General features: G+C 33.5%; 1 protein-coding gene across 2 annotated transcripts in view; it reads left to right on the forward strand.

Moving 5' to 3' along the window:
• LOC129757763 (uncharacterized) overlaps window positions 1–20,443 on the forward strand; it is a 286,926-nt gene that overhangs the window by 175,670 nt on the left and 90,813 nt on the right. The window lies entirely within an intron of this gene.

Raw genomic sequence — 20,443 nt, forward strand, 5'->3', positions numbered from 1 at the left:
CAAAAATGACAAAAATGACAAAAATGACAAAAATGACAAAAATGACAAAAATGACAAAAATGACAAAAATGACAAAAATGACAAAAATGACAAAAATGACAAAAATGACAAAAATAACAAAAATGACAAAAATGACAAAAATGACAAAAATGACAAAAATGACAAAAATGACAAAAATGACAAAAATGACAAAAATGACAAAAATGACAAAAATGACAAAAATGACAAAAATGACAAAAATGACGAAAATGACAAAAATGACAAAAATGACAAAAATGACAAAAATGACAAAAATGGCAAAAATGACAAAAATGACAAAAATGACAAAAATGACAAAAATGACAAAAATGACAAAAATGACAAAAATGACAAAAATGACAAAAATGACAAAAATGACAAAAATGACAAAAATGACAAAAATGACAAAAATGACAAAAATGACAAAAATGACAAAAATGACAAAAATGACAAAAATGACAAAAATGACAAAAATGACAAAAATGACAAAAATGACAAAAATGACAAAAATGACAAAAATGACAAAAATGACAAAAATGACAAAAATGACAAAAATGACAAAAATGACAAAAATGACAAAAATGACAAAAATGACAAAAATGACAAAAATGACAAAAATGACAAAAATGACAAAAATGACAAAAATGACAAAAATGACAAAAATGACAAAAATGACAAAAATGACAAAAATGACAAAAATGACAAAAATGACAAAAATGACAAAAATGACAAAAATGACAAAAATGACAAAAATGACAAAAATGACAAAAATGACAAAAATGACAAAATTGACAAAATTGACAAAAATGACAAAAATGACAAAAATGACAAAAATGACAAAAATGACAAAAATGACAAAAATGACAAAAATGACAAAAATGACAAAAATGACAAAAATGACAAAAATGACAAAAATGACAAAAATGACAAAAATGACAAAAATGACAAAAATGACAAAAATGACAAAAATGACAAAAATGACAAAAATGACAAAAATGACAAAAATGACAAAAATGACAAAAATGACAAAAATGACAAAAATGACAAAAATGACGAAAATGACAAAAATGACAAAAATGACAAAAATGACAAAAATGACAAAAATGACAAAAATGACAAAAATGACAAAATCGGCAAAAATGACAAAAATGACAAAAAGGGCAAAAATGGCAAAAATGACAAAAATGACAAAAATGACAAAAATGACAAAAATGACAAAAATGACAAAAATGACAAAAATGACAAAAATGACAAAAATAACAAAAATGACAAAAATGACAAAAATGACAAAAATGACAAAAATGACAAAAATGACAAAAATGACAAAAATGACAAAAATGACAAAAATGACAAAAATGACAAAAATGACAAAAATGACAAAAATGACAAAAATGACAAAAATGTCAAAAATGTCAAAAATGTCAAAAATGACAAAAATGACAAAAATGACAAAAATGACAAAAATGACAAAAATGACAAAAATGACAAAAATGACAAAAATGACAAAAATGACAAAAATGACAAAAATGACAAAAATGACAAAAATGACAAAAATGACAAAAATGACAAAAATGACAAAAATGACACAAATGACAAAAATGACAAAAATGACAAAAATGACAAAAATGACAAAAATGACAAAAATGACAAAAATGACAAAAATGACAAAAATGACAAAAATGACAAAAATGACAAAAATGACAAAAATGACAAAAATGACAAAAATGACAAAAATGACAAAAATGACAAAAATGACAAAAATGACAAAAATGACAAAAATGACAAAAATGACAAAAATGACAAAAATGACAAAAATGACAAAAATGACAAAAATGACAAAAATGACAAAAATGACAAAAATGACAAAAATGACAAAAATGACAAAAATGACAAAAATGACAAAAATGACAAAAATGACAAAAATGACAAAAATGACAAAAATGACAAAAATGACAAAAATGACAAAAATGACAAAAATGACAAAAATGACAAAAATGACAAAAATGACAAAAATGATAAAATTGACAGAAATTTTAAAAATGACAAAACTGAAAAAAATATAAAAATGATATAAAATAACAAAAATGGCAACAATGACAAAAATCAAAAAAAAATGACAAAATTTACAGAAATTTAAAAAATGATAAAAATGACAAAATTGACAAAAATTTAAAAATGACAAAAATGACAAAAATGACAAAAATGACAAAAATGACAAAAATGACAAAAATGACAAAAATGACAAAAATGACAAAATTGACAAAAATGACAAAAATGACAAAAATGACAAAAATGACAAAAATGACAAAAATGACAAAAATGACAAAAATGACAAAAATGACAAAAATGACAAAAATGACAAAAATGACAAAAATGACAAAAATGACAAAAATGACAAAAATGACAAAAATGACAAAAATGACAAAAATGACAAAAATGACAAAAATGACAAAAATGACAAAAATGACAAAAATGACAAAAATGACAAAAATGACAAAAATGACAAAAATGACAAAAATGACAAAAATGACAAAAATGACAAAAATGACAAAAATGACAAAAATGACAAAAATGACGAAAATGACAAAAATGACAAAAATGACAAAAATGACAAAAATGACAAAAATGACAAAAATGACAAAAAATGACAAAAAATGACAAAAATGACAAAAATGACACAAAAATGACACAAAAATGACACAAAAATGACACAAAAATGACACAAAAATGACACAAAAATGACACAAAAATGACACAAAAATGACACAAAAATGACACAAAAATGACCCAAAAATAACACAAAAATGACACAATAATGAAACAAAAATGACACAAAAATGACACAAAAATGACACAAAAATGACACAGAAATGACACAAAAAGAATACAAAAATTATTCAAAAATGATACAAAAATAACACTAAAATAACACAAAAATGACATATAAATGACACAAAAATGACAAAAATGACACAAAAATGACACAAAAATGACACTAAAATGACACTAAAATGACACAAAAATAACACAAAAATGACACAAAAATGACACAAAAATGACATCAAAATGACACAGAAATGATACAAAAATGACACAAAACCGACACAAAAATGACACAAAAATGATACAAAAAAGACACAAAAATGACACAAAAATGACTCAAAAATGACACAAAAATGACACAAAAATGACACAAAAATGACACAAAAATGACACAAAAATGACACAAAAATGACACAAAAATGACACAAAAATGACACAAAAATGACACAAAAATGACACAAAAATGACACAATAATGACAAATAAGTGACACAAAAATGACACAGAAATGACACAAAAATGACACAGAAATGACACAAAAAGAATACAAAAATTACTCAAAAATGATACAAAAATAACACAAAAATGACATATAAATGACACAAAAATGACAAAAAATTTGGCAAAAATGACACAAAAATGACACAGAAATAACACAAAAACGAAAATGAGACAAAAATGAGACAAAGATGACACAAAAATTACTCAAAAATGACACAAAAATGACCCAAAAATGACACAAATAAACAGAAAAATGACACAAAAATGACACAAAATCGACACAATAATGGCACAAACATGACAAAAAAAATTACTTAAAAATGACACAAAAATGGCGAAAATGACACCAAAATGACACAGAAATGACACAAAAATGACACAAAAATGACACAAAAATGATACAAAAATGACACAAAAATGACACAAGAATGGCATACAAGCGACACAAAAATAACAAAAATGGAACAAAATGACACAAAATTGACACAAAATTGACACAAAAATGATACAGAAATGATACAAAAATGATGCAAAAATGATACAAAAATGATACAAAAATGATACAAAAATGATACAAATATAACACAAAAATTCAACCATAAATATAATAAATTCAAATATATACAGTGATTGATTTTTGGTTTTCAACTAAATTTCTTGTAGATTCAACTAAACAGCTATGGTAGCACTCTTTTGATAAGATTTCTGGATTTCTTAGTTTTTGTTTGAGTTTTTATGATACTTATTATGTTAGATGTGCAACTATCATCCTGTATGAAAAAAACATGTTCTGTCTTAAGATGCTAAATTGTCCTTCTCAAACTGAAAACCTTCAAGAAGTGTTCACGCCAGGCCTGCCTGCAACAAAACCCAGACGAGTCGAAATAAATTGTCCAAATTGATCGAACAGCACACCATCATTGTGAAAGGTCATCTTTTCTGTTTCGAGACCCCGAGAAGGCTCCAATGCAAGACTCCGGAGAGTTGCGGACAAGCTTCAAAAGACGTTTATTTCTCTCGGTGTTATAATTGGATGCGATAGGCTAGGGAATTCAATTGAACGATCGCAAGTACCAACCTAGTCTTGCATTTGAGATGCTCTTTTTTTCCTGTAGCTAACCGATGATACAGTATGGAGATGAATTGACCCCACCAGTTAACCTGAACAGCTCAATAGGGAGCTGCGCTGTGAGATAGGTTGGAATTTAATCCAACTATTATTATTTCTCAATGTTGAAAGTAGCAAATATAATTCAATTCGTACACTATCTGTTAAACAATTTAAGTAGTTTTGAAATTTCACCCAACAATCCGAGTTATTCCTGTTTTCATTTGTTTACTAAATCATTCATGTCTTCAGAACAATCAACCGTATTGTACCCAAATGAACGATTTCATACATGAATAAAACAAAACTCACATCAAGTGGTTTTTTCCCATACTTCAATTCAATGAATGATTGCAAACCTACACACGACAGCCGTATGTCACTGTAAGTGGATCTGTTAACGCGAAGTCTGTCCCTCTGTTTTGCTTCAGCTTAAGTGCTAGTTGAACTTAAAACAATCAACCACATTGAGAGAGAAGTTTTCTCGCGAGATGAGATCAGCAGACAGCCAACACCAGAACTGAGAATCAACACCATCATATTAACAGAATCTGCAAAACACTTTCGGTGCATAAAGTAAATGCCAGTGGTTCTTATGATTCGTTAACCCTGTGGTCACATTTTCTCTGAGATTGATTTGTCGCGTTTACTGTACGGATTTTTGAAATGTCAATTTTTTTCCAAATCTCTATACTTTCGCTGATCAAGTCTAAACTTAGATACATATATGGTATCAACAGTCAAACAAATTTTTTTAAAAATACAGATTTTTGGTGCACATTTCGGTGCTGTTTTTTTGTCGGTGGATTTTTTTTTTCAATTAGAATAAAGATTTGAATGTGGCAACGCTTACAGCGGGGAATAAAAATATTTTTATTTTTTGTACGTTGTGTGGTGTAAGTCGAAATATTTTTTTTTTCTCCATTTAGACGCTGAGGTGTATGACTGAAACACTAAGGCACTCTTGGCTAGTTTGGAACTATCTTGCTCCCACTTAGATGCGAGAGTTTCCACACTTGCCGTCCGAATCGCTTTCAGCTCGTATAAACTCGAATAACGACTCAACGATGATCAGCGAAAGGAGATTACACTCGGAAAAGGCGATTTTTCGGTATTCATACCGATTTCTGACGATATTTTTAACCAATAATCGGTATATTTATGCCGAATACAAATTTTTGGCAAAACTTTACAATTTTATACCGATTTTTTGAAAAATTTGTTCAGAAACAAAAATTATTTTCACAATATAACTGCTAACTTGTTTCGCAGTTTTCAACAAAGTTGTTAAATGAGTTAAACTTTTAATATCAAATACTCAATGACTTTCTTGAATGATGTCAGGAAAAGTTGTGATCTTAACTATTGTAATTCCCGAAAATTGTCGAACTTATTTTTCACAACGTTGTATTTCTGAATCTAGGCACAACATCAAGGCAAGATCTGAACTCATGATTAAACGAAGAATGCTAAATTTATTCGAAATTAGTTCAGAGTTATAAAAACGCTATAAATTTGATGGATGAACGAAGTTGTTGAAACAAAATTCAAGTTATAAATGGTTGAAGTTTTTTTTTAACAAAATCAATCAATGAAAATGTAACATTTAGTACGGATGTTATAGCGACTATCTGGGGTTTGAGATTTAAAAAAGTTTCTCGTTTAGTTCTCAGTGACTGAATTTTCTAAATTTTTAAAAATTTTGAAGAAAGTTTGGTTTTTGTGCCAATTAGGAGGAAGAATATTTAAGAAATTAATACCTGTTACAAGAATAATAAGTGTTTTATTTAAAGCCTTTATAAATAAATAAATCAATCAATCAATCAATCAATCAATCAATCAATCAATCAATAATAAGTGTTTGTAGTTTGTATACCTTTTAGTCGAAATTTTTGGTTTTTGTATCTGGTGTGTTAAAAAGGTGAAAATGTATCATAAGGCCCATTACCCAAAATATTTGCTTTCGTTTTTCGTTTAACATGTTTCACAAATTTTACATAATAACTTTTTATACAAATTTTTTTTGTACATACATTTTTGTAACGTAGTAAAATACCAAGAAGTGTAAGTTTTCTGTAATGAAAAATTTAATAAAACAAAATTTATTTGACCCGCGGACCATGGTTTAGAGTAAGGTTGCCAGAATTTCTTCAGATCGTACCCGGGCCGGAAAATCCAGGCTATTTTATCTAAAAACCTGGCAAAATCCGGACATTTGATTTCAAAACGGATGACCAAAATCCTGGCAATATCCGGGCAAATTTGACCTCAATTCAGGAATTACTCAACACAAATCAAGAAAAAAACATGAACCAAAAAATTTTTTTCTGTAGCAGTTTTTAAATCATATTTTAGGCTTTCAAAAAATTTCACATAGTTATTTTTATAAAACTTGCTCATAAAATTTCGTTTTAGACGCAAAAATAAAAATTTTAACAACGTAATTTGTTTTTTTTTTTTTTGTTTGTTTTGGCAAATAAAGTAAATAAATCCGGGAAAAGTCCAGGATTTTTCAATGAAATCCGGGCAACTGGGCCGGGCCGGACTTTTGTCAAATTTTGAATTAAATATCCGGGCAAACCCGGATAAAACCAATCTGTCAATCTGGCAACCTTAGTTTAGAGTAAATAATACAATAAAGCCGCAATGGGCTATCTCCTCAACAAGAAAAATGATATTTTAAAACCGCGCTAAGAAAAAGCAAAAAAAAATTCAATAAAAAATTCGAAAATAAAATCATTTTCAAGGAATTTTCATACCAAATACCGATGTTTACTCATTATCTTACAAATCAGCTCACCACATAGAAAATACGATGTTGATAACAGAGCTACGCGTGAAATAAAAATGCATGTTTTATAAGATTGAATCCAAACTTTTGGCCGTTACACCATACTGCGGATGATACCAAACTTTTGGACGATGACTTAATTAACTATTTTATTTATTTTAAGGTCATTGCAAATTTTTCACACAAAATCAAACAAATGTATTTTAATAAGTATGAAAAAAGGATTCGAATGCAACTCAAATTTTGAAATTTGGTCCACCCCACCCTGAGATGATCGGGTTTGAAATTTAAGTTTGGTTTTTGAAAAATATGCCAAATTTTAGCAAAATTTTAGTCATACAAAATCAATATTTACATTTTGTCAAATGCATACAAAGAAGGTTTTGCTCACGATCTCTTGACTGAGATGTATGTATGTATGAATATGTAATAATAATGTAAGTAATAATGGCTGAAATATGGCCGATATTTTGTCATGTTTTTGAGGGGTGATTCCAAACTTTTGGCCTGCATTGTATGTCCTCAATGGACGCGAAAACTTCTGATCAGATCGACTTGAAAATCGACTTGGAAAAGTTTTTGAGGCCGTGAATGGTTCTGTCGAAGATTGAAGACCACCCCTACCCTCCTGAAAAGGGAGGCCACCATACAAATTTTGGGTAGAATCAGTAAATTTGGGTTTGTTTTTTAAAGGAAAGCAGAAAATTTTAAATGTAGGTACATGAAGAAAAGAATCATTTTTCTTTTAAAGTTATGTGGTTTAATTCACTTCAGGAACATAATTTATGAAAAACTGGTGAAATCATACTAATAAACATTAAACAACGGGCCAAAATGTTACTTTAAAACTGCTTATTTCTGCTATAACGCTCTCAGATGCTTTTCACCAGCACGGATATTTTTTTTTTCAAGAAACATATGCAAGGTGTATCGCAGATATTTTTGTTACATTGCGTAGATGAGTGCACCATAGCTGGTTAACATCTTGAATACTTTATCCAATTATATTTGGCTCCACCTTTTTGTAATGATTATTCATTCTTGGTATTACCATATTCATAATTATAACCATTTCGTATCATTATTATTATTGATTATAATTATTATTATTTACTAGCTGACCCGGTGTGCTTTGCTACACCTTTCAAAAACAAATGATATTTTCGGAAATTATTCAAATTTTTATTGTTTTGTTGGCATTATTTTGTATCAAATTATAATTTGCAATGAATTGCAATACAAAGATGACTTTAACTTATTTTCTGAATCTTGTTCTATAGGTTCTGATAATTTTAATCTGTTTCTTTAAGCTTTGCCCTGAAAAAGGAGGGGTCTCAAATTAATCTTACGCAAACAATCTAACTTATAAAATATGGTTGTTTTTGCTTAATATGTTCTGGAGTTTATGCTAAAAACTGATAAGAGAACCCACTTGTCCTTCCCATCATCCCCTGTTGAATGGAGGTCGTGGTTTTTAATAATCATACCCATTTTTTCAAGCCCAAAAATCCTCTTATATCAAATATAGTTCCAATGGTTGATAAGTTTTTATACTTTACTTTCTTCCTTTTTCCTTTTTTTCCTTTCTTCCCCTCTCTACACTGTAAAGCGTAAGGGTCTATAACAATTGTAGAAACATATCTCGTAACCAAGTACCTTTCCATGCCATATTTGTTTCCATTTATTGGCTTCGTTAGCATAAGTTGAGAACCTATGCTGACAAAATTGTATTGGGCTCACTTCCCTCTCCCTATTTACCTACTCACTTGAAGGTGTGTCAAATAATCATAGAATCATACCAAAATGATTTTCCATGTTAAGTTTTGTCTATTTTTCGGATTTGCAAAAAAAAAGTTGAATATAAGTTTGCCTCTTCCCTTTCTATATTCCCGATTCTATCCTCCTACTGCAAGAAAGGAATTGTTCCACATAGAAAAATTTCTCGTATTTAAATACCATTCCATGCCAAATTTGGTTTTATTTGCGTAGTAAATTCTTGAATTATGCATGAACTTGAAAGAAAGTACCACCCCCCTTCCGTTCTCCCCATTGAATGGAGGGAGGAGAACTTAATATTCATAAAAGTATTTTGGGTATTAAAATACTTTATGAAACCAAATTTGGTTACATTTGCTCGATTAATTCTCGAGTTATGCGAAAAAATTGTATGGAAGCCCCCCTTTCCCCCTTTATATCTTTCCGCTGAAAAAATGTGGGTCTTCAATTTATAATAGAAACATTTCTCGTATCCAAATACCCTCACATTCCAAATATGGTTCAATTTGCTCGATCAACTCTCCAGTTATACTGAAACTTGTAAGTGAGGTCTCTCCTTCCCCGTTTAATCCACCTTTTTGAAGGATTGAGGGATACCAAATATGCATAGAAGCATTTCTCCAAATATCGTTCCATGCCAAATTTGGTTCAATTTGCTGTTGTAGTTCTCGATTTATGCAGTAAAAACTGTATCAAATTCCCCTCCCTCCTTCATTTCTCCCCGCTGGAAGAAGGAAAGTGTCTCAAACAATCATTAGAACATATCACGTTCCCAAATAACCGCCCACGCAAAATTTGGTTTCATTTGTTTAATTAGCTTTTGAGTTATGTAAAAAATTATAAGAGAGGCCCCTCCCCCCTTTATATTTCCTCACTGGAAAGAGGGAGGACTCTTAAATAATCATAGAAATATTTTTCGTATCCAAATACGCTCCCATGCCAAATTTGGTTCCATGTGCTTTATTAGTTTTTGATTTATGTAAAAAAATATAAAACAGGCCCCCTCCCCCTTTCTATTGGAAAGAGGGAGGGGCCTCAAACAATCATTGAAATATTTTTCGTATCCAAATAACTTCCCATGCCAAATTTGGTTCCAATATCTTGATTAGTTTTCGAGATATATGAAAAATTGTAAGGTAGACCCCCTCCCCCCTTTCTATCACTCCACTGAGAGGAGGGAGGGGTTCCAAATATTCGTAGAAACATTTCTCATATCCAAATATCACCACATGCCAAATTTGATACCGTTTACTTGATTGGTTCTCGAGTTATGCAATAAATTGTCATTTATTTGGGAGGCCCCTCCCTCCTTTCATGAGAGAGGGAGGGGTCTCAAACTATAATAGGAACCTTCACCGGCCTCCAATACCCCCACCTGCCAAGTTTCACGCAAATCGGTTCAGTAGTTTCCGAGTCTATAGGGAACAGACAGACAGACAGACAGACAGACAGACAGACAGACAGACAGAAATTCATTTTTATATGTATAGATAACGAATGGCAAGTAAAATTTTGGATTTTTTTCAAGGCCTCAATACTCAAACATAAACGAGCTCAGAGAAAAATGAGAGTGTGTATGTATTCTCGCTAACTTTCAGCTACTCAGTTCAGAGTGACGGTTACTCAGTTGTCGCCAAAACCGCACCTACTCAGTTCTGACTAAATGGCCTTTACTCAGATCTGACTAATCGCCCTTTTCGCGACAACTGAGTCAGGGTTACTCAGAATGCGCGAATGATTTCGGAGCGGATTCTGGCCGCTTTTTATGGTAGTAATAGTAAAATCCAGTTAAATGAATAAGAATGTAGTTATATATGTTGACCAGAATATTAAAAAGTGAACATTGTTAATATTTAAAAAAAAATCTATATTTTTAAAATTTCAAAAAATTAACAGTTTTATGATCATGCTTCGTATCTTTTCACTTTTTTCGCTCCGGAACAACTGCTTCTCCAACGGAATCATCTTTCCGTATCCGTTCGAGCAACAGAATTTAATTGGCCCCGAAACCGGATTTTGTTTAGCCTTGCTACTGCTAGTGCCGCTCCGAGAACAATCCTTCTTCGCATATTCCTTTATTTTATCCTGAAATAAAACTTATACCGTCTGATTCTTCACAAATTATTATCAAAAGTTAATATTTACCTTAAGAATTTGGTTTTTCCGGTATTTATTGTAGACAAAAGCGATAAATGATGGAAGGTCTTGAGCAAACTGATCAACATTTACTCAGTTGTCGCCTTCAAGCACTCGAATTCGCTGAGTGCCAAATTTCGTGTCGTCTGAGTAGCTTTCACTCTGAAAAACTGAGTCGTTTTAGATCAAGCGACGGCTGCGTCATACAACAGGCGATGTCTGAGTAAAATGCAGCCGGGCTCTGGGTAGTTCAAAATTAGCGAGTTAGGCTTCCTTCTCCTCTTTTTGCTAGTATTTTTTATTTTGTTTATGTTTTTCTAGCTTTGCCTCAAAATGCTGTCGAAACAAGAAGCGTTTTGCGAGCGGCTTTGTACAGTTCTACGAACTGAACAAAAATGTCGGCGAAAAGCATACAGTACAACATTTTAAAAGTGAAAATGCAGCGACTTCCACTGTTTACCATATCCTAAAATCCCCAACAACTACTCGCAAGCAAAGTAATGGCAGATCAGCGAAAATTATGGACACAAAATGACTTCGTTCTCTTTCTCGTGCCTTCATCAGTAAAGAATCACTGATCCAACGGGATGTCGCCAAAAATTTCAATTGTTCTCACCAGTACATTAGCAAGACATTGAAAAAAGTTGGAATTAAGTGCCGAAAGAAGACAAGAGCCCCTGAATACACTGAGGATCAGATTTCGACTTTTAAATCCCAATGCCGCTGGATGATAAAAAATTACCGGGAAATGTTTTTTTTTTTTTGGACGATGGAAGTAGTAACTTTCCGATTACGAAGACGCACATACCCGGAAACGATCGATAATTAAATACAAGTTCAAGCATAAGTTTGAACAGAAACTGATGCTGTTCATCGCCATTTCCGAGAGAGGTATTTCTAAGCCATGGTTCAAGCCGCCTTCCAGATGTGTATCAGAATAAATGATTGAAGAAAATTTTGATGCCGTTTCTACACAAACATCATGCAGATGGACGGAAGTGTTTTTGCGTCATCGCAGTATGCCAAAAAAAAAGGAATCCTTCTGAATACCCGTTAAATCTGTCTCAGTGTCGTCCAATCGAAATTTTTTTTGAACATTGAGATCATTGGTGTACAAAAATAATTGGAGAGCTAAGAACTGCAAACAATGGTTGGTTGAATCAAGAGATGTATTCACAAAGTTGACATGAAGGCCGCACAACGCACATGTGGTTTATCTATAGGTGATGACAAGAGTACCCTTGCACGAGTGTGAGAATCATTTTTTTCAATGTTTTGATAGCTACGTCACAAACGTTCATGAGCGTCTCGACGTTGAAGTCGCCAAGTCGACAATATACAGTGTTTCATGTCATTTCATAGATCACACTCAAAACAACCTTTCAGTTACGCTTTTTCTTCCTGGCGCGCAACACGGCGACGCTATTTGTTCTAAATAATAAACATGTTTATTTGCGTCCCAAACATTCCTCATAATAGGTATCTATGGCTACCCAACAAACCATTAAGCACTATTATAAGCCGCAATTGGGACGAATATCAGCATTTCAGTGCCTATAAGCCGTGTTCAGTATTTTCAAATGCCAATAGGCTCTATGAGTTTGAAGCCGTAGAGTAGGCCCTAAATTGGCATATAAAGCAGTGTATTAGGGCTTTCGAGCCCTGTGGGTAGAAGTTGGATGACATTCACGTCAAAGTTGTGGGAGGGCTATGTGCCTGTCATTCATGAAACAGAATAAAACGACTTGGTTCTGGAAGAAGAAGAGCTGCGTATTTGTTTACTTTTGCGAAACTTTTTAAACTTGGGAGAAAAAAGTAAGTATTTTGGTTTTTTTTAGTTAGTTTTGGATTGCACATAGAGTCGTAAATCTTTTTTTCATCTTGTCTTTCCCACAGGATCATCTTGCTGTCAATTAGAAGGATGATACGCTGGAAAACACCCGGAACCCGTGACCCGACAGCAGCAGAAAAAAATCGATCCGTACTACTTATGTTCCCACAGGAACACCATCGGCGATTTGCAGTCTGAGCTACCCCGATTGGAAGACAATTCAAGTGATATGTGGAAAATAAAAAGTGTCCAGAATAGTAATTTAGTTTTCCGTTTTTGAAGTTCAATAAACTAAGTGATCTGATGAAAAAAATGTTTATTTTCTTTGGTTAAGTTCAAATAAACAAATATCACAAAAGAACTGTTTCAACAAGAAACTAGAGTTCAGCATTCATGTATATCTAAATGTTTAATGCAATAATTAACAACTATTGGGTAAGAAACGGAAATGTGTTTTTTTCGGGATTTTCATACATAGGGGTGATTGATCCCAGAAACGGAAATGTGTTTCAAGTTCTTGTATTTAAATATGGCAAATTTTCGTCGACTCCTGAGTTGATATGATGGACTATTCAGCAAAGTGTCCGATTAAATGCTTAGCTGCAAAAGTCACAAGTTCGATTCCAGCTCTAACCTACGTAGATTAAGGGAGTTGAAAAGGCTAAAGCGAGGAAGAGATGGATATAAATTACGAACATTACGAAACATAAACACATTTTTTTTTATCCTTTTTCCCCCAGTGGGTTGTACCCACTGAATTTATATTTTGACAGTTTCCCACAGGCTTTATATCGGCCGATTTACAGGCCAAACCCGGCTTTTGGGCAGCACTTATTTGTGAATCAAAGCTGCTCGGCTTTGTAAGGAATTTTCTATATTCTATTATAGAGCTGAACTAGGGTCATTTTTCACGGCTTATTGGTTACTTGGGTACATTTCGGCGCTTAACACTTGACTTCGGAATGGCGCCGCGTTACATCACAATCGTTCATAAACAACTGTACGGATACAACGAACTAATACTAAAGTTTTTGGTTGTCCCCACCTATAGATAAACCACATAGGTACAACGCTCCTGTTCCGACATCAAACGGAAGCTTCGGAGAACAGCCGATTATAGATCGTTTTCAACTGTTCTATAATTTTTTTAAGCAATGTACAATTTCAAATAATCAAATCTTCTTCAAGTACACTTGATATTTTTTTCACAACTTGAGAGAAATTTCAAAATTTAAGTTGCCACCCGTTAATTTGATTGTATTTCAAATGTAGTTCTATTGACCCCATAGGTTGGTGTGACGCATCAGGGCATCAAATAAAGGGATTAAGCACATGAGTATGTATTAGACTGCCCCAAATTTATATGGAAAACTTCAAACTTGTGAAACGTTATGAGCTGCAGGTTAAAATTGATCCTAGGCCCCCCATACAAACTTCAGGCTTGTTTAGCGACCCCTTCCCGTGATCCGATCTAGCCCAAATTTGGCATGAGATCTTGTACTAGGTCTAGGATCAATTTCAGCCTGAGCGCATAACTTTTTCAAAAGTCGGGTCATTGCGGGTTCTCTAGTATGTATCTGTGGCAGTACTACTCGTATTAAGTTCTCCTGCTGTTTGACGCGCTCTTCTTAAAACAAATCTTGGTGGCGGAGACTACAGAGACTTGCATAGTGAGTAAGTTGTATATTCGGCATAACATCTTGAGACCAATCGATCCTTCGGATTCCAACGGAAATCGTAAGTAACTCCTCTAACGAATCCATTCCCTTGAACGTCTCATCCAGCAGTTATTAACTGGATATATGGTAACATGCGGTGACTTGTTGCTGAAGCCTTAGCCACAACTGTGGAACGACCGTGCACCCAAGGTGGTAACCATACATACATACATTACATAGATGAGCGCATCAAAGCAAATAACAATAAGTTTGGTTTGACAAAATTCGAAAGATTAGAATCTCGTAGCCTTTCCACTTACATTGAACATCTAAATTTGTTGACGGAGTGAAACGTTCCTCTGTTGAGCACCACTTAAACTCGACTCCTCTCAGTATAGGCTCCGTTTATGGATACGAATACGATTCGTATCATACAAGCACAATTTAACTTCATTAATAAAAGCATATATTCATCGGTAGAAGAACAAAAACTCTCCCAAAACCAGTCAGTAGCAAGGTTCTTAGATACACTAGGTTCTCTGACTTTCACAGTAAGTAGGCGAGGAGTGAGCGGGGCTCTCAATGAGTTTGTTTATTTTTTGCTCAGCTTTTCTGTGGTTTGTTGGTAAACAAACTTCATGAGTTCCGTGTAGTTGCATAGCCTACATAGCCAAAATGGCTGAATCGGGAATTTGTTATTCGGGAACACCTCCTGAATATATACCCACCTTGGTCAGTAGGTTCCTATCCATTTTTGTCTCTCGTTTCAGAAACAAGCAAACAACTCCACTAAATACATGCAACTTAGTCAAACGCAAGAGTAAAGTAAGCTAGCGCTTAGTTTTACTCACTCAACTCACCAAGTATCCACGCCACCAACTAGGTATAGGCTTCACAAACTCCAACTAGTTATTTGCGCGCCTCCAAATCGGTCCGCATTCGTTGAGCAGTTGTCGTTCGGAGCGGAGGTCAGTGTTTGCGTCGCTCGTGTCGTCCCCTTGCGTTTTTTTTGTGTGTGTTTCTACAACCCTCCTCGGTTGGGGTGACGCGAATTGTGTGTGCTAAACCAGGTGAGGTGAGACGGAGTTCTACTTGCGGTGCCTCGCGTAGGTGCGCTGTACTCGCTCTGGTTCTTTGTGTTCCCTACTTCTGTTATTCGGGCTGCCAGAGGGATAGATTCTGGGATCGGGTATCTATAGTAGGAGAACCCTTTGTTGTTGTTCGTGACGTTTTTTGCTGGGGAGTGGAGTAGTGAGATCATTGAATTGAGTGGTTGAATTGGAGGGATCGGGAACCGGGAGCAGCTTGGATACCTGGAAAGGGTAAAGCCGATCATGTAACAGCTAAATTTAGCGGCTATACGACTAGTAATGTGCCAAAGCAATAAAGCGCTAAATGTTTCATTTCGCCGGAGGTATCCAGCTGGGCTCTTGAATATTTTCTGTTGTGGGGATTGGACAAGGGTTGAGTCCAGTTTTGGTGCAAAACTCGGTGCTATTGCTAGTTTATGATTATAGTTGGAACCGCGGAGTGAAACTCTTCGATGAAAAGGAAGAAGTTTCTATGAGTAACTAGTGAGCCCAGGTGGGCTTGAGGCAAAGCCGTCTGAAGGCCTTCGTATACAAGTCTTGAGTTGTGGTGGTGCTGTATGTGTTCTTACTTCAATGTGAATTGTGAATACGACGAAAAAAAAAAATTAAAAAAAAGGCTCCATCACTCGGATTAGTTCATGCATACCTGCCTACCTACATGTTATGATACACAAATCAGAATAAGCGAGTAGTTTGGTTACGTATTGTGAAATTAAAGAGCCTAACCAAGTGTCCGAAAAGTGAACGATCTACCCCTATCGGGTGGTTTGAAGCGACCGAAATGCGGAAAGTGAAACTCCGCGAAAAGTCCAAGCCAAGTTAATAGCTGCACAACTTCCCGGCAACAATTGGCAATATTTGTGTATGCAATCCGATGCATGACGACGTGAGGCAAACCTTCTCTAGTCTGTAGCTTAGAGAAGAGGGAGGTGATTTTGTGCAAAAAGTATTTCGTGATTCGTCCCTGGTTTTGGCTAGCAGCACTCTCTAAGTCTTCTTTCTAAGCCGTCGATCCACCGATCAAGAAGAGCAACTCAACCTACAAGCGAGGGTGTGATTATTTTCGACAATTTGCGACATGGATTGCGCACAATGGGGGCCTTTTTTTTCGTTTTCGCGCTTAGATGTGTGATCGACGATGTGATCAGTGATGTGATCGGTGATGTGTTCAGTACAAAGTTGCTGTGAGTGGGTGCAAGTCGTTCGGCCGGACAGATTCGTGGGTCCTCATCTAAAGAGAGTACGGTCTGGCAAAAGTCAGTGGCAAGCAGCTGCAACAAGTTTCAATTCAATTCCCATTTGGACTTGGTTCATGGTCGATTTTAGCTGCTTCGACTCGAGACCGCAGCAGCACTCCAGCAGTTAACGATTGGCGATGGTTGATTTTTTTTCTTTTTATTATGTGGAGGAGTTAACAAGCAGGTCCCTGCTTAAGCAGTGTTTCCAAAGAATATAAAAGTTTTTTGGATCTTAAAATCATTCTAAGACATCTGTCAGTTATATAAATATCCTTAGGTACATTCCCAAACTTATAAAAATGAAAATGAAAATTAAATGTTGTGCTCGGACCGGATCACTAAACTGCATATTACCTTTAAAAATGTTCGATCATTTTTGAACCCCAATAACTTTTTTATTACAATTCAAATCAAAAGGCGGTCATCGGATAAAATGTTCGTCACAATTGAAGCTTAATGAAAAACAATACCGTCAACTGGGGTATCATGCAACACTTTTCAACTTCTTACAGGAATACAGATAATCCACCTATCACTTGTACATCAAAAGTTTTCAGGTCGATGGGACATCAATTTGACGTAGTCAGAAAAATTATTGGTTTCACCAGTTATTTTTAAATTTACAAAAAGATGCAATTTTCACCCTACTGAAAAAGGGATAAGTTTGTAAAAAAAACTTAGTTTTAAATGAAAAATTTAAAAAAAACGTTTGAGAATTTATAGTTTGTTATAATATAAATGATATCATAACGCATAAAGCACCAATTGCTGTGATTTTTGGTTTCGTTTGAATTAAATTATAAATTTTTCCTGATCAATTCACCTATGAGTGAGATAATTTTTCTATTTTTGGTATTTATCATTTTATCACTATAGTGTCTTACAAAAAAGTTGTAGATCATCAAATTTTAAAATACTTTGTTGAAGACGTCAAAGCTCTATCGTTTAAAACAACATATTTTAAAGACATTTTTTCAAAAACTAACCTCAAAAAAGGAAAAATTCGTTTAACTTTTTTCGAAGCGAGTTTTGAGACTAACTTTGTATGAGAGAGATGTGACAATTGTAAAGCTACACAACTTTATTGAAGATGTTAAGTCACTATTTCGAAGTTTATTGGTACTTTTTGGGTGGTTTCTTCAAAAAAAAAATTGCATGTTTTTTTGTTCAATATCTCTGAAAGTTGCAAACATACCTAAACAAAAATATATACATTAGAAAAGGCAATCTCTCAACTTTCATGAACATATAGTTTCATTTGAATGCATGAGGTTTTACTACTAAAATAACTTTAATGAACTTTTTTCCATGCCCATCAAAATTTTAAGAAATGACGCAAATGCACACAGAGGGCTTAAAAAATGCTGAAAAATGCTCCAAAAATGTTTGTAGGACACCGCAATAAAAAATAATTTACATTAAGATTGATGTTCAAATTTTTCGGTATTTTGGTAGATAATTTTGTATAGAATGAATGCTCTAAATTAAAACAAAATGAGGATTAGTAGAGTGATAAAGTACGTTCGGAGATCTACTTTTTGAATGCACAATTCTAACTGAGGAATATTTGCTTCTCGAGAAATAAAGAAAATAAAATAAAATTTGCTGGGAATCCTTGAAATAACTTTAATTGTAAATTTGCACAAAACCCATAAGGCTGGAACAAATATCAATTTCTTCTTTTGTCCCCCTCCCTTTCGAAATTTCGTTTGAATTTTTTTAGTTTGATTTAGTTTAGTTTGAATTTTTTTAAGTAATTTTCGAAAAAAGAAATCAAATATCCGAAAGATAACAAGACCGAAAAACGAATTGTGGAAGATGGAAGTTATTCACCTTTTGTATTCTTGATTTTATTGAATTTTTCAATAAAAATTTATAGGTTTTGTTAAATGATATAGTTTGCAATTTTGTTGCATACAAGCTTTCATGCAATTTATTTCAATTTACTTGTTTTTCGCATTATTTTTTATTATCCCCTCCTCGCGATGTTCCAACTCCGAGTGACAAAAGAAGGATTTGCAATTTGTTCCGGCCTAACTAGGATCGGTTCCACAGAGGAAACGAAAATGGTGTTGATTTTTCAGTACAAAATATTCCTTTTTTCCATACATACCTAAAAGTTCAAATTTTCTCATGTAAACGTTACCAAACAAATTCTGCAAAAAATCATGGATGAGTTTTGATAAAAAAAACAAAGCCTCCAGGGTTTCAGAACTTCAAAAATTACCAAAAATCGACTCTACACGGAGAATAAAGTATAGTTTTTCCAACAATATTCCGCCTATATTCAAATATATTTCTGATTAATGTTCAACCAACTATATGTCTGAAGATTTTAACTATATTATATAATAGATTATCTGATTGATATTTAACGTTCAATAATACATATAATAGATTCAACTATAATTGCAGGATTGGATTTATGCATTCAACTATAAATATAATAGATTCAACTATTTTTTTTGTATGAGCAAATCCACTGCAACCAATTTATTTGATCTATTGTGGAATAGATTCAACTATAATCGTGTGATTGATGTTGTGCTTCCAACAATAAATATTGTAAATTCAACTATACTGGTATAGTTGATTTGAATGTTAATAAAATCGATTCAATTATAATTCAATGGTTGATTTTGGTCGTTCAACTAAACATATAGTAGATTATACTTAAGTGTACTTTAGAATTATCATTTTTTAATAGTTGGTTTTGTAACAATCTTTTATTTGTTTTTCGTTATTTTTTCTCAGTTACAGTCAGTTACATTTTTATCACATTTATTCAGAATAGCTTTTCACTTTTTCCACTTCCTCATTTCCCGTTTTTGTCTTCTCGTTCATCGGTGACTCTCAAGAGGAGATCGCCGTCAGCATTGAGTGGTTCGCTTTGATGATGGTGACGATGCCTTGGGAGTTTGATGAAAGTGCCCCAAAAAGCTTGGAACGAAACAGTCGGGTTAAACCCGCCACCAGTACCAGTTTCCTGTGCACAAAGGACTATGTTATCTAATAGAATGAGAAATAAAAAAAGAGGGAAACTTACAAACAAATTTTTGAATGTAGGCATTCGGCGGATGAAATCTTGTTCTTTGGAGCAAGTTTCCGGCTTTCAGTCAATGGTCCGAACATTGTGCCAGGCAGCGGCGTCTCATAATCCATCTGCCGAAAGATTGATTGGTAATAGGATGGCTAGGACTGACCGCTTCCGATTTAGGCTGCTGCACGTCCCCCGATCACTGCAATTTAGTATGTCTTGCCCCAGCTGACGTAAATCAACCTAAAAGAGGGAACAAATTGAAGAAACATCAAAAAAATTATCGAAAAAAACAAACAAACATTTTTACAATTTTACCTGTTGCAGTCGCTGTTTTGCTCAGGATTTTTTTTTCTTTTTTAGTTAGAAGGTTTTATACACTCATATGAAAGGATACCCAGATTTCAATGACAATCTACCTGTTTGAGAAAAGATC

This window comes from Uranotaenia lowii, chromosome 3 (genome assembly GCF_029784155.1).
Source record: "Uranotaenia lowii strain MFRU-FL chromosome 3, ASM2978415v1, whole genome shotgun sequence".
NCBI classification, from domain to species: domain Eukaryota; kingdom Metazoa; phylum Arthropoda; class Insecta; order Diptera; family Culicidae; genus Uranotaenia; species Uranotaenia lowii.